The sequence below is a fragment of the Girardinichthys multiradiatus genome, chromosome 20 (genome assembly GCF_021462225.1).
Source record: "Girardinichthys multiradiatus isolate DD_20200921_A chromosome 20, DD_fGirMul_XY1, whole genome shotgun sequence".
In the NCBI taxonomy this organism is placed as follows: domain Eukaryota; kingdom Metazoa; phylum Chordata; class Actinopteri; order Cyprinodontiformes; family Goodeidae; genus Girardinichthys; species Girardinichthys multiradiatus.
Window position 1 is genome coordinate 2516453 of NC_061812.1, and position 14930 is coordinate 2531382.

At 43.1% G+C, this 14930-nt stretch overlaps 2 long non-coding RNA genes across 4 annotated transcripts in view; one reads left to right on the plus strand and one right to left on the minus strand.

Annotated features, from left to right (window-relative positions):
• LOC124856163 lies at nt 1-14235 on the minus strand. Of its 3 annotated transcripts, none has more exons than XR_007035265.1 (5): nt 13309-14235; nt 9913-10031; nt 7686-7876; nt 1120-1247; nt 1-940 (listed from the first exon to the last, which is right to left on the minus strand). It is a non-coding gene; the product is annotated as an uncharacterized LOC124856163 (long non-coding RNA). The 3 variants fall into 3 exon arrangements; XR_007035264.1 differs by having other exon boundaries at nt 7696-7876; nt 13309-14233; XR_007035263.1 differs by lacking the exon at nt 7686-7876 and having other exon boundaries at nt 13309-14206.
• Nucleotides 7419-14930, plus strand: part of LOC124856165 — a 23608-nt gene continuing 16096 nt past the window's right edge. Inside the window, exon 1 of the long non-coding RNA XR_007035267.1 lies at nt 7419-7558. This is a non-coding gene — a long non-coding RNA (uncharacterized LOC124856165). The remainder of the gene's footprint in view (nt 7559-14930) is intronic.

The following is a 14930-nucleotide window of genomic DNA, read 5'->3' on the forward strand; positions in this document are numbered from 1 at the left end:
TTATCTATTAATTTTAATCTTTATTTTGCATCAAACCAACAGTAATTCCTATAAATCTGTTTACAGATGTATCACCTTCACATCAATCAGTTTATCCAACAACACATTTTATTCTGTAGGAAGTTGCATCATTTCAGTTATGCCTGCAGAGAAACTGAAGACTTTCTGTGAAGGAAGTGAAGGGAAACTGGTTTACTGACACAGAAAGAAAATTCAACAGCAGCCATGTTTCTACCAAATGTTCCTGAACCAGGAAGGTTTCATTTCCCACTAACTCTGTTAAATTTCTCAAACCTTCAGTCAACACAGCTTTTTTATAAATTTATCAAAGAAAGCATTTCTGATTTTAGCTTTGCGGCTGAGTTTGCAGGAACAGGCCGCCTGCAGTGATGTGTAAAGGTGGACAATCAGTCAGACTGATTTTAGTTTGAGCGTTTTTAGGAGGAGGTAACTCCAGAATCATCCTCCAACCAGTCGATCCTGCAGACCCTCCACTGCAACGCAACAGCACACATTTCTCAGATGGTTTGCACTCATATTTACTGTCTGACGTCATCATTGAGCTTCTCTGCAGCAGCTCCTCAGCTTTTCCTTCAGCAAACTAACAGATCTGTCCCAATAAATGATGGCTGGCTGTTGTTTTCTGCAGATATATGATTAAACTTTACTGGAAAGTGGAAACTAAAGACCAAACCTCCTGGAGGTATGTTTCTGGAACCTTCAGCTGATGTTGATGAAAAATTAACCCTTTAAAACCACAGTAGCATCAGAAGATTAATGCAGCCAATCTGATGGAAGCAAAGGATGAATGCAGCATTCATCGGCACCCAGCAGTCCCAGTTTCCACCACTTCAATACCAGTTGGTGCATGAGATCATGAAACACATGTTGTCCACCTTCCTGGTCCCCATCATGCACTGGGGCAGCTCTCCTGGTGTCTCTGAGGAGGAGAAGCACATTTATAAATCAGTTGCAGGAGCAACATGCAGGAATGTACTCAGATGATTTTCTGCGAAGGAAAATGACAGAAGTATTATTTCTATGTTGAAGTAAAGTACCATTGCTGAATAAAGTTCACAGCAGTGAGAATAAATAAAAATAAAACTTATTAAGCGATACCTTCAGAAGCTGGTGCTTTAGTTTTGTTAGATTTCTGATGTTCTTCAGCTTCTCCTCGTCTCTCCTCAGTCTCCCTCTCATGACTCTGATCTCCTCCCATCATTAGTTTTTAGCCAAGCAGCTAAGACCTAAGCAGAAAACCAACAATTTGACTTTTATTTTGAAAAGCCAGTTGAAAAACCAGCAGATTGCTGCCACCTACTGGAACCATTAGTCATGCACGTAGCACAGCTGAACCCAAACTTGTAGAAGGAAAAGTTTTTGCTTTGCTTTCTGGGAACTTTGATGTTGTTTCTGCTGGGAAGGGTGTCTGAGATGGAGCTCCAAACAGAACCGGGTTTCTATCCCAGTCACCACAGTCACCCCTGGTTTGTTCCATCCCAGTATATTTTCCATTCATGTCCTCATGTGTTTGGTTTAAACCAACTTGTTTTCTAATGAGACTGCAACCAGTACAGACCATAATGAGCTCTGACTGAAATAAATATTAGTTTTCTTTTCCGGACATGTCCGTTAAATTTGTTGGTCCGTGTTACCATGACAGCACCACAATAAAAAGGGAAGCAAACAGAGGGAAATAATATCAGCTAAAACATTTTAACAAACAAACCCAGGTTTGCCAGAATCGTTTCGGTTGGCCTTGAGGCGATTCTAACAAACCACCCAACGCTTCAAGAGGTGGAAGCAGTGCTTCGCCAACACTGTTTACAGTGGGGGTGGGGAGCTGCTGACGTCGACCGGGGACATTATCGGGCGGAAGAAGGAGTACTTTGAGGATCTCCTCAATCCTTCCATCACACATTCCCTGGTGGAAACAGAGGCTGGGGACTCGGGGTTGGACTCCTTCATCACCCAGGCTGAAGTCACCGAGGTGGTTAAAAAGCTCCGCGGTGGCAGGACTTTGGGGGTGGATGAGATCCGCCCTGAGTACCTCAAGTCTCTGGATGTTGTGGGGCTGTCATTTTTGACACGCCTCTTCAACATTGCGTGGCGGTCGGGGACAGTGCCTCTGGACTGGCAGACTGGAGTGGCGGTGCCCTTCATAAGTATTGTGACCAGAGGGTGTGTCCCAACTATAGGGGGATCACACTCCTTAGCCTCCCTGGTAAGGACTACACCAGGGTATTGGAGAGGAGAGTCCGGCCGATAGTCGAACCTCGGCTTCAGGAGGAGTAGTGTGGTTTTAGTCCCGGCTGTGGAACACTGGCTTCGAGTTTGCCCAACCGGTCCACATGTGTTTTGTGGACCTGGAGAAAGCATTCGACTGTGTCCCTCGTAGTGCCCTGTGGGGATGCTCCAGGAGTATTGAATCAGGGGCCCTTTTTTAGGGGCCATCCGGTCCCTGTACAACCGGAGCAGGAGTTTGGTCCACATTGCCAGCACTAAGTCAGACCTGTTCCCGGTGCATGTTGGACACTGGCAAGGCTGCCCTTTGTTACCGCTCCTGTTCATAACTTTTATGGACAGGATTTCTAGGCGGGAAGATCAGCTCCTCCAAGTCCGAGGCCATAGTTTTCGACCGGAAAAGGGTGGCTTGTCCTCTTCAGGTTGGAGGGGAGTTCCTGCCTCAAGTGGAGGAGTTCAAGTATCTCAGGGTCTTGTTCATGAGTGAGGGAAGAATGGAGTGGGAGATCGGTGCGGCTGCCGCAGTAATGAGGGGGCTGTGCCGGTCCGTTGTGGTGAAAAGAGAGCTGATCCCAGGCACGTCCCACCGGGAGGAGGCCCAGTGGACGGCCCAGGACACGCTGGAGGGATTATGTCTCTCGGCTGGCCTGGGAACGCCTTGGGTTCCCCACGGAGGAGCTGGAGGAGGTGTCTGGGGAGAGGGACGTCTGGGTGTCTCTGCTGAGTCTGCTGCCCCCGCGACCCGGTCCCAGATGAAGCAGAAGACGACGAGTACGAGTACGAGTACAAGTACAAGTACAAGTGCTCTTAGCTGAACACTGAAAGCAACCGTGTCTGCGTGTGTGTGTGTGTGTGTGTGTGTTCCTGTCTTGGCATCACAGTGAGAACCATTTTCCCGATTTCACCATCAAATTGAGGACCGTTTGTACCAAAGTGAGGACATTTTGCTGGTCCTCACGACCTATTTCACTAACGGTTAGGTTTAGGACTAAGGTGTGAATTGACTTTAGGTTAAGGTTAGGGTTAGGCATGCACTGGTAATGGTTAGGTTTAGGGTTATTGTCAGGGCTAGGGCATAGAAAGGGTTGAAAATGACTGAAAATCAATGGAAGTCAATGGGAGTCAACACATGGTCCTCACTACATATAGCAAAACAAGAGTGTGTGTTTGTGTGTGTGTGTGTGTGTGTGTGTGTGTGTGTGTGTGTGTGTGTGTGTGTGTGTGTGTGAGACAGAGGGTGAAATGAGAAAGGACAGAGATGGACAGATCGTGATAGAGAGGAAGAGGACGAGACATCACAGCCTCTCCTGGTTATCAGCTCGGACGTCTCTAATCCCGTCCCGGACATAAATCCAATCAAACACAATCAGTTCAGAGGACACAGATGATGGGATCACCTTCTTCTGCTCAACACTGTCACAGTTGGAGCTCTCATGGGAGGGAATGCATGCTGGGAAATTAAACGTGAATGGAAAAATTAAACGTTAAAAATAGCACTACCTAACAGGACCTTGATTGTCTGCTAATTGATCTATGCAGTATTTATATTTATGCTGCAGTGGAAGGACTTAAAGATAATATAAAAAGTTCCCAGATTCTGTATAGAGAGCATGGCCCAGCAGCTGAATATGTGCAGAACCTGGTTTTCCGTGGTCTATCCATGGCAGCAGATGTTGCTCTAAAATCTCTGCTGGACTTTTCTCCAGTAACAGAAGCACAAATGAGCTTTGCTGAGGGCACAGATTGGACCCAGAGATGCTCACAAGTCATTCTTTCCAAGTCCAAGTCAAGTCTCTAACGACTGATAGAAACATTTTCTCATCAAATCCACAACATCCAGGTACTTTGTTCTCAAGCTGTAAATATTACATTAAAACATTTCATAATTATCTTCCAATCATTCCCCATCCAAAAACCTACAGAAGGCTGATTTATATTATTTTGAAAATTAATCTGTTGTAAAATTTACCTTATTAGAAATATAGACATTTATGTTCTAAGACAAATAATAGAAAGAGATTAAAACCTGTTAATGTTGAAGATGTTCAAATTTAAGGTATAAATTACAACATAATGAACGAGACAAAGTATAGGAAGTGTTGGGACCACAGCCATGGGTTTCAACACTAAAACTCCGGTACATACTTTCCTGGAACTTTTCAAAATAAAGTGCATTAACCTTCTTCCAGCACAGCCAGGAAAGGGTGTAACTGCGGACTTCCTGTGGCGCCATTACCCAAATAAAAGCCCCACCTTTCCACAAGTCTCTCTCTTCCACGCGGCCTTCCATAGGAACCGGATAGGAGAGGAAAGCGCGCTGATGTCTTTTGCTGGCAAAAAGACATAAATTCAACTGGATCCAAGGAAGCCATACGATCACCGATCATATGCAAAGTTAAGTAGAATGAAATACTGTCTGTGTATTCGGTATTTTCATTCATGAACGGGGAAATTAAGGTGTAAGAGTTGCTTACATTTTCTCTTCGAGGCCCCACAGAAGCAAAACTGTATCGAGGAGAGATCCCGGTGGAGAAGCTGTTTCTACAAGCCGAGCTGCAAGGACGGACTATGGCTTGCACCACCGTATTACGGTAACGAACAGCCGCCCAGCCCTCCGGAGCTAACGCTATTGCAGAGCGAACGCAGAGGTTAGCTGAAAACCAACCGCTTGTTGACTGTGGACGTTTATTCGAACTTCATCGCCCTTGGACAACGTTTACTCACCATGGTCAGAGGTTGGGTTTGGGCAGATTAACAGATTAACAGTTAGGATGAAATAATCTGAACGTTTTCATTCTATGAAGTTTGTTTTGTGGAGCCTGGCGATCTTTAGCGCTAGTAGGCTAGCTACGGCACGTGCCGGTTCCGTGTTCTTTGTATGTTTTGAAGCTAAGATAAACTTTATTTAAAGGGTGGTTTTAACCAGAACATTGCTCATAACGCGCCATCCGCGCTTATGCATTTTAACCCTGGTATTTTAAAGGTATGTGTTGATTCTGGTGCTAAGCTATCTTCTAGCTCAGCACTTTAGCTAGCTTCTTTGTTAGCCCAACGGCCAGCCAGTGAGAACACGTGTGCTAACATTAAGGCTAGTCAACAGAAAGGTTGTTAGTTTTCAAGCTAGTGAATAATAGTTCCTGAACATCATTTGCTAGAGTTGATAACTAAGTAAACACCATTAAGCCCCATTTCTCCAGGAAAATGTGGCTCTTTTCCAAAATACTCAATAATATTTCTTCAAATATTATTTTAATAAATAAAGGCAGTTAATTAGACACCGTTGAGAATTAGTCATCCAGGAGGTTGGTTTTATTCAGCAGATCATTATTTAAAACATTATTTTATTAAAATAATATTTAATCTGATCTTGCATTGTGAATGGTTGTCTAAATGTTGCTGATTATTTTCTAAGTTAGTTCCAAAACTAACTTAACTTCACTTCCAGATTCTTCAAGATAATCCTTGGTTCTCAAACATAAACATTGTATGGTAATGTTGCATCACTCTTTTTGTCATGTTTTCTAATCATCTTTAATCAACTTGTTTATATTGTACATAGCCCATTAGTCTTCATTATTCTTTCATTCTGCTTGGTAGTTTAGTTGGATTGTTTTAGCATAGTAAAGAGTTTGTTGATTGAAATATGTTTGACTTTGAGTTGACTTATTTTTGTTAATAAATTCTTGTATTTTAAGAAATTGTGTGAATTAATTCCATATATGTGCAGAGTTTATGCTGTTCAATAATGCCAGAGCTCGTCTCCCACCTTTCTATTCTGTCCTAATACCATCGCCTTAATGGGCTGGTATTCACAGGACAATCCTTAACAGACCGAAATATTATTTGGTAAAATATTAAAATATTAATATTAAAATATTAATATTAAATAATAATCTCAGATTCATATTTACAATATAGTGGCGTCCCTGGGTGGGCATTATTATGAACAGCTTGCACTGCACATAAATGTGAATGAATAAAACCACAACTGCACATTATTGAGGTACCAAGTGATTAGCTCAAAACCAGCTGTCACTGGTCACAATAGGACTCAAAACATCGGAGTTCTAACATCAGATGTCATTGATTATATTTAAGAGAACATTTTAACTCGTGACAACTCCAGGAGTTCACAATTTTAGACGTTCGTCAAAATTAATAACTCCAATATCTCCGTGCTAGTAACAATCGACTCTGCTACATAAGCAAAATTTTAGATGTGCTGACTCAGTCTGGTTTCTTCTGTGCAAACAATAACTTGAGACTTGGTTTAACTTCAGTTAACCTCGCTGTCCAGACAGTCTGTATTGTCCAGACAGTCTGTATCCAGAGGCTGTGTTTTGTAGAAGACCACAATTTGAAACCGAATTAACTTTGCAGTTAATCTCAATATCTGACCTAATTTTGATGCATGTACCTATTCAGGAACTTTATAGTTTGTTTTATGGTTTGAAAGAACAGGATTTTTGCCAGATTAAATCCCAAATTTAAACTAATCACCCTGCCATAAAGGGGGGTGAATCAAAAGTCAAATTGCAATTATTACACTTAGGAGGTGTAGCAATTTTCTTTTCCCTTTGCATTTTAAACAAAATTCCCTTAAAGGTTAAGAGTAGTGTCTAATCACTAGTTCTCCCAAAGAAAGGTGAAAAATTAACTCTAAAATCACAAATATCCTTAGAGAAATGAGTAGCATTATAACACTTGGAGCATAGTGTTGTCATAAGTCACAGGTTGAATGATCAACTGGTGCACCCATTTTACAATCAAATGTTTCCAATATACGTATAGTCAGATATACATATATAGCTGGACATACATTTGTTAGATGTTGTTGCTTTTAGCAACATTCTCATAACTTTGTTGTTGTTTTGTAGTGTCTGCCAGAATAATGGAATTAAACTCCATTATGAATTCAGCAGACGTGGAGATGCAGAAGGTGGTGGTTGCTGATCTCATCCGTTTGTCTCCAGATGAGCGGGATGTTTTAAATCAGTTTGACCTTGCTGCATGTGATAAAAAGATTCAAGAATTACTTGACCTAATTGAAAATTCAACTAGAGAGGCTCTGATTTCAGATGTCGTTGGTAGGCTTACCTTGTTGTATCAGCAGAAATCACAACTGGAAGCTAAAAGATATTCTCAGTTACAGACTGACCATGAGATGACCCTTCAAAGAGAGAATGCTGTGAAGTTTGAGCTCTCAAAAGCCGAGGAGAGGACCAAGAAAGCTGAAGCAAAGTTAGTGGACCTGAAGGCAGATGAGCTCAAGGAAGCTTCATCCCAAAAGGGGGGACAGACCCCCACCTCTCAGGTACCCAATTTGCATTTTCACTCACAGCAGCTGCAGCAGCCACAGCAGGGGGAGACTCAGACAGTAGGCATCCTGCACCTAGGTCAGAGTCTCCCCCTCCTAAATTTAGCCAAAGTGTCTAACTTACTTCCACAGACCTTAACAGAAATGTTGGACGTCAGATGGTCTCCAGTGGTGTCCTGCCACATCCCATTGCAGTGAACAACCACCAAGATGACCAAGTGCCGGACTTGGCGTGCACAAGTGGCCCGATTCAGTGGGAGGAGCACCCTTCCAGCCTGATCGGCACCCCTCTCCTTTCTGACTCTGTGTCGACCCCTAGGGACCAGGAGAGAAGCACATGGTTCTCAGGTGACTCAATCCAACCTGACCCAGCACCACTTGCACGAGTCCATTCATTACAAAGCTCTCATTTAAATCATGAGAAAACTTGTTTTCTTCCCCAGAGGTTTTATCATAATCTTCCACCATTTCATGAACTTAACCAACGTGAGTTCTCAGATGGACGTGGTCCACCTTGGGAGCATCGTGTCCGTTTCAAACAGCTTGAATCACTTGCTAAGGACATAGAAGTTTTTGATCCAGATAGCCAGGAGTCAAATATTGATGCTTACCTGTTTGAGGTTGAACATTGTCTGCTGGACTTGTGTTTTCCTTCTGATCGTGAGAAGCTGAGACTTATTTGGAAAACAACAGCTAAAAGTGTTCATGTGTTCATAAAGACTCTTCCTCCAGAAATTAGGGACAGCTATCCAGCTCTCTGCCGGGCTCTTAGAGAAGAGTACTATGTTTACAGAGATGAAGCCGCTGCCACTATTAATGCTTTGACAGTTTTGCAAAAACAGTTCAAACCTCCCAAAGAATATTTCCACCGTTTGAAGACAGCTTATTTTCAGGGATGTTATGCTCCAGGTCTTGAAGAAGACCACACGTTTAAGTCGTTGTTTCTTCACAACCTCCATGTTAGCGTGCAGTATGAATACAATAGTACAATAGAAGGAAACAAAGTGAATGAACATAACAGGAAGTGCTTTCATTATGATATTTCCACAAGGAAGTGTCCTTGTGATGTAGCAGCTAGCTTAGCAGAAAGAGAAGGTCAGAGGTCAGTTACGTTTATTTCGTTCCTAAATGATCCAAAGTCATTTATTACAGCGTTCAGTCAGAGACCTTCACGTGGTTATTATTATGAAGCTACAGCTAACATAAACAATAACATCCCATAATAATCCACCAACATCACTGGCTGATAATCAAGTTCATCCTTTCACAGTAAAACATGCAGCAGCTGCAGTCTGGAGCTCACAGACCAGCTTCCTTTCATTCTTCATTACAGAACATAAAAACTGGTTCCAAGACTCAAGTCTCAGACCACAAGTCCAAGTCAAGTCTCAGGTTTAGGACTAAAGTCTAAGTCAAGTCTGAAGTCAACATCTCAAACTCGAGTTGCCATTTCTGATCCAAGCCCATACCATGAAGCAAGCTTCTAGCATTACAGAGTCTGGCTGCAGGGACTGGTTGCTGAGAACAGGCCTGATGCTCCTTTTTCATCAAACATCTGGAGAACTGAGGCATCTGACCCATGTTCCTTCTGTGATGGTCCATCCCAGATTCCTTCAGAGCCAAGAGAAGCTGGGCATCAGGTAATGTAGAGCTGGACTATTTACGTAAATGCTGATGATTTTTAGCCCAACTGAGCTCTGATTTTGCACCATAGAGGGAAGATTGTTCCTAATGAGTCCAGTTATTTGAAAGTTGGACTCTAGCTGGTGGGCTTCTGGGTCGTCTCTGAACCTCTGCAGAATGTTCTCACACTCCTACTCTCTCAGCTGAAACGGATTCACAGTCACAGACGGACACTGTGAAGGTGTCAGTCCGTGTTCTGGGGAAGAAGCTGGCTTCAGGAGCGCAAAACTGGATTTAAACTGGAAAATTCCTCACTGACCTCAGTGCAGTCGGGCTGGAATGGGAAAATCGAGGCCTGCAGCAACAAACGCTTCATTCTTTTATTTTATGAACTTCAGAGCTTCTTTATCTGCATTCAGCTGATGAAGAGTCGCCTCGTTCTCCTCACCGGCTGTCTAATTGGAGCAGATCACAGCAGGACCGCAGATCAGCCTAAAAATAGCTCTGTCCTCTCAGATCCTGTTGGCTGTGGTGACATCTGTCTCCTTATCTGCTCCGCTGGCATCATCTGTCCCAGACAGCGAGGTGCTTTCAACCCAGAACCTTCAGGGCCAGGTAGCCGGGTTTCTGCAGAACATGTATCTGATGGCTGCTGGGTTTCAATCACCAACATTAAATGTGTGCAAAGAGGGAACAGCTCAACAGCAGGAACAGAGAAACTAACAAACCTGTCCAAAACTGACCCGACCAGCAGCCTCAGTCGATCTGTCCCATCAACGAACCCGGGAGCTAATTTTAGTTCTCCTCCTCCATTGATAAAACACTTTTGGCAGGAGCTGAATCCACCCTGCATGAAATAATTCAGATAAATCATCTCTGAGTAACAGGTTAATTTACAGCATATCTGCATTAATGATTCTATTAAAGTCCGAGTCGTTCGGTAAACGGACTGGGGTCACTTCATCAGAACTGCAAGGATGCCGGCCGGCAGGAAAACTGCACACAGTTTTTCAATATGGGAGCCAGTTTATAATAAACTTCCTTATCCCATCATTTGGTTTCTTTTTTCCTGTAAAATGGTTCTAAAATTATTATAAAATGATTATAAAATTATTATAAAATTATTATAAAATGATTATAAAATGGTTATAAAATTATTATAAAATGATTATAAAATGGTTATAAAATGATTATAAAATTATTACAAAATTATTATAAAATGGTTATAAAATGATTAAAAAATGGTTCTAAAATGATTATAAAATGGTTATAAAATGATTATTCTGTTTCCATTTTACTAATCTTAGAGTTTAAAGAATTTTGTAGATTTTCAATCAGAATGATTTTTATAGAGATCATAAAAAACCATTTCCATAAAACATTCTGGTTAAAACAGCGATAAACCCATATCTCAGCCGTACCTTCCATCAGAACTTTCATCATTCAAAGTTTAAATGGGTCACAGGAAGTTGGACTTTACCTGACCCAGTTATCATTTTGATCCCGTTTCCAGTTGATCAACACAGTGTAACTTTGAGGATTTTTCCAGATTTTTCCACAGAATGTTCAGCTTATTGGGTAATGATGGTTCTGACCCAGTTGAAACATTCAGAACCTTTTACATTTAACTCCTTTCGTGATCACAGCCTAATCTTCAGACCGAGAGTCAGATTTCTGACCAATCAGAGCCCAGAGTGCAGAGAGACACACCCACAGTCTCGTTCAATGCCAGTATATTTGTACTGAGTGGTTCTGTAGAAACTGGATCTGAAAGTTCTGTTTAACCTGTCAGAACTCCTACAGGAAACACTGCAGACACATAAAGATGGACATCTGAGCCCACCAGACGGTTCTGATGCTCACAGTTTTTAAACAGCGTTAACAGTTTTTGTACAGAACCTTTTTGTTTGCCGATTAAATTCTTGCTTGTCCTGAAAAGAAACAAAAAACAGCCGAGATCCAAACATCCTTTATGAAGCCCGGAAAAAGATTTCTGAAGTTCATTTACAGGTTCCTTCCTGCTGGATGAAGAACCTTGTAGAACATGGCTGGATCTGAACCTTCATTGATGAAACATCACCTAAAGCTGCTCTGTGCATCTTCTCCATGTCCTTCAAACCCTCTCCTGTTACCTCATCACACTCTGCACCCAACGGACTCTTTATTAGGTACACCTTGTCAGTGCCTGGTTGGATCCCTACTTCCTTTAGAACCAACTTAATTCTTCATGGCACAGATTCAAAGGTGTCAGAAACGTCCTCCGAGAGTTTGGTCCATGTTGACCTGACAGCACCACACAGTTGCTGTAGAACTGAACATCAGTGTTGGGAATCTCTCATCCCACCACATCCCAAAGGAGCTCTGCTGGACTGAGATCTGGTGACTGTGGAGGAAACTGGAGTCCAGTGAACTCATCATCATGTTCCAGAAGCTAGCTGGAGCTGATCTGAGCTTTGTTACATGGAGCATTATCTAGCTGGGAGCAGCCATCAGAAGAAAATACTCTGGTCGACTGTAAGGTTTAAATTATGTTCAGCTGGTACCAACAGAGTACCAGAAAACACGACACCACCCCCACCAGCCTGAACTTTTGACCCAAGCAGGATGGATCCATGCGGTCATGTTGCTTACACCAAGTTCTGACCCAACGATCTGAATGCTGCAGCTAAAACCAAGACTCATCGGAACACGAAACATCTTTTCAGCCTGTTCTGGTCCAGTTCTGGTGAGTCTGTGTGAATATTGGCCTCAGTTTCCTGTGCTTATCTGAAAGCAGAGAGACCTGGTGTTGTCTTCTGATGCTGTGGAACATCTGCCTCAAGGTTCCACATGTTGGGATAAGCTGAAAAATGGTTCTTTTGGAGCTACTGTTTCCATTCCATCATCTGGAACCAGTATCTCCATTTTCCTCTGACCTCTGACATCTTCCTCCACACAACTACTGCTCTCTGGATATTTTCTCTTTTTTGACCATCCTCTGTAACCCAGAGAGATGGTTGTGGGTGAAAATCCCAGCAGATCAGCAGGTTCTGAGATACTCAGACCAGCCCATCTGGCACCATCTCACATTCAAAGTCACTTCAATCTGCTTTCTTCTCCATTCTAATACTCAGAACTTCAGGAAGGTGTCTTCACCAGGTCTAGATGCCGTGTGATTTTTGCTATTTAACTTAGTAAGTAATTGAACAGGTGTACCTAATAAAGTGGCTGATGTCAGCAGTTCATTTCCACAATAACTCCACCATGCTGGTGTTGTAGTGTAACCAGTCCTGTTTCTCAAAGACCAGGCCACAGTGGTGCTGTGGACCCACATCATGATACGCTACCACCATGCTTCCCCATGCTCCACCCAGGACCCGCATATGCTGCCACTTCAGAAATAACAGAAGCTTTCTATGGATATTCTGGGCATGCTCAGAAAAACCTCACATTGGGCCACATTTAATAAGGAGCCCTGAAGACCCTCCAATGACCACCCACACTCAAGCAGACCTTTCATGATACTGCAGGGATTTCACCTTGGAGTTCAGGCACAGTCTACATATGGACTTGGAATCACATTAGAAGGGTAAAGCTGGGTTTAGTAATCCCTCTGTACTTTATTCATGTTTATGCATGTTTCAGCATACTGCTGCATAAATGTTACCATTGAAATATAAGTAAATGAGGGACAGTCTGAGCTCTGACTGGTGTGGACTCTGCAGCTCTTTACCTGCACAACTAGTGCAGCCAACCCAACAATGTTTTGAAAGTTAACAAACCTAAACTATTTACAGCCATTCAATGAATGTATCTCTGACTCTTTGCTGCAGTGCAGAGGCGTGCAGGCCTGGTTCTGCCAATGTTAGATGGATCCCTTCTGCAACACACCAATGAGATCCTGATGACTGAGTTCAGACATCTGATTCTGGTGTGTTGGGGCAGGGATTCATCCAGACATAGCAGGATGTAGCTCTCCGGGATTGGACCGGGCCCCTGCTGCAGTGAGTCCTGGTTTTGTTCCACTCATCCGTCAACCTGCCTGCAGCTGACGTGTTTACAGCAGTCAGAGCTGGACCCTCACAGACAGACTGGAAAACCAGAACTCCGAGCTGATCTGGGAACACAAATTCATTTCTTCCCACCTAATGGACCCTTCGCAGGCTGGGAGGTCCGTCCGTCTCAATCTGACGGCGGTTCCGATTAGTTTCAGATGTTTCCAGGCAAAGAATCCGGACGGATGTGTCAGCTGAGACGACGGCTGCAGAGATCCTAGTGAGTGAGAGGAGGTATCACTCCGCGGCTTATAGCTGACAGATCTCCAGGACGCTGAGCTGAGTTCTGTCCCAGTTTTTTTTTAAATGCATAAAGCCAGTCCGTTAACGAGTGTTGAGTTGTTCAAACGTCACAGTTTAGTTTCTGTGCTAAAGGTTCTCTGGTTTATTGTTCAGAATGATCAGATCCAGATCAACTGGCTGCATGTGGGTTTATTAACCTGAAACTTACCTTTCTGGCAAAAACCAACAACAAAGAAGCAGTGCACTAAAACAGACGCATTGAAATAATTGTCTTCTTCTGACAGCACTGCTGCTTCTAAAGAAAGCACCATCCCAGTCAACACTGGCTCACACACAGGAAACTACAGCTGGAATAATAGTTTCTGGATTATTAAGAGCTCCAAGCTGAGAGGTTTTGCTGCACAGAAGAAACGTCAGGACATCCATGCAGGTGAACCAAGCTGCAGGACCTTCTGCTCCTGAGCAGGACACAACAGAATCCTGCTGCCACCAGTGCAGAGCTTTTTTACTTTGGCAGAAGGTGGGTAAGCAAAGACGCCACCCTATCCAAGAAAACCAACAAGAACAGACTGCAATTATGTGCATGTATGGACAGCAGGACACTGGAGCAGGGATTTTTTTCTCTGATTAATCTTCAGATTGTTCGGGGCGTCTGGAGAAGCATTGTTAAGAGCTACTTCCGAGCCAACGTCTGGCTCCTACAGTGAAACATCACTGTAGAAACCTTTGGAAATGAGTGTCCAGCCAATCAGCATGACATCTGAATTAAAATGGAAAGCAGTGATACCTCTAAGGCTCTTTTCAGCTTTGTTTGCGCTACAGTGACGTGACACAAACAACAGGAAGAGCCCGCTGTGATTGGCTGAGAGCGACGAGCCGGTACAACATGAGGTCGGTTGCTATGCAGGTTGTAAAACAGGAAGAACGGCTCTTATTGACTCAATTTATCTTTTTACAGACAGAATCTTGTAAAACTGGGTCAGGAATAGTCAAACAGCTGGAGGGAAGCAGAATAACACCTACTGGAGAGAAACCTGAGGCTAAAATCCAATAAAATACCTTTAACATGTGTCAGTCAGGAGGTCCACAACCCACTGTGCAACAAATAAAACAGAATAAATGTTTTATTCTGTTATGAAGCTACAGAGAGCCCATAATCAGACCATTTACCAGCTAAACATGGATCATTGTTTTAAAAGAATCAATAAAAGAAAGGGTTTCATTTGGTCCACATGCAAACGGTGTAAATAAGCTGATACACAAAGAATGGCCACCAAAGGGCGTAGGTGCTGCTATCAGACGGTTCAGTCAGTTACTGGAGCATCCGACAGTCAGAAAAGTGAATGGAGGTCAGCAGACTCAGAGGAGGCTTCATAGACACCTTAGAAGGCATCACCAGCGCTGCATGGAGTATGTTAGTGTGTTGAAGCTGGGTTCCAGCATCCATCTTTTCTCCTGATGAGCTTTTC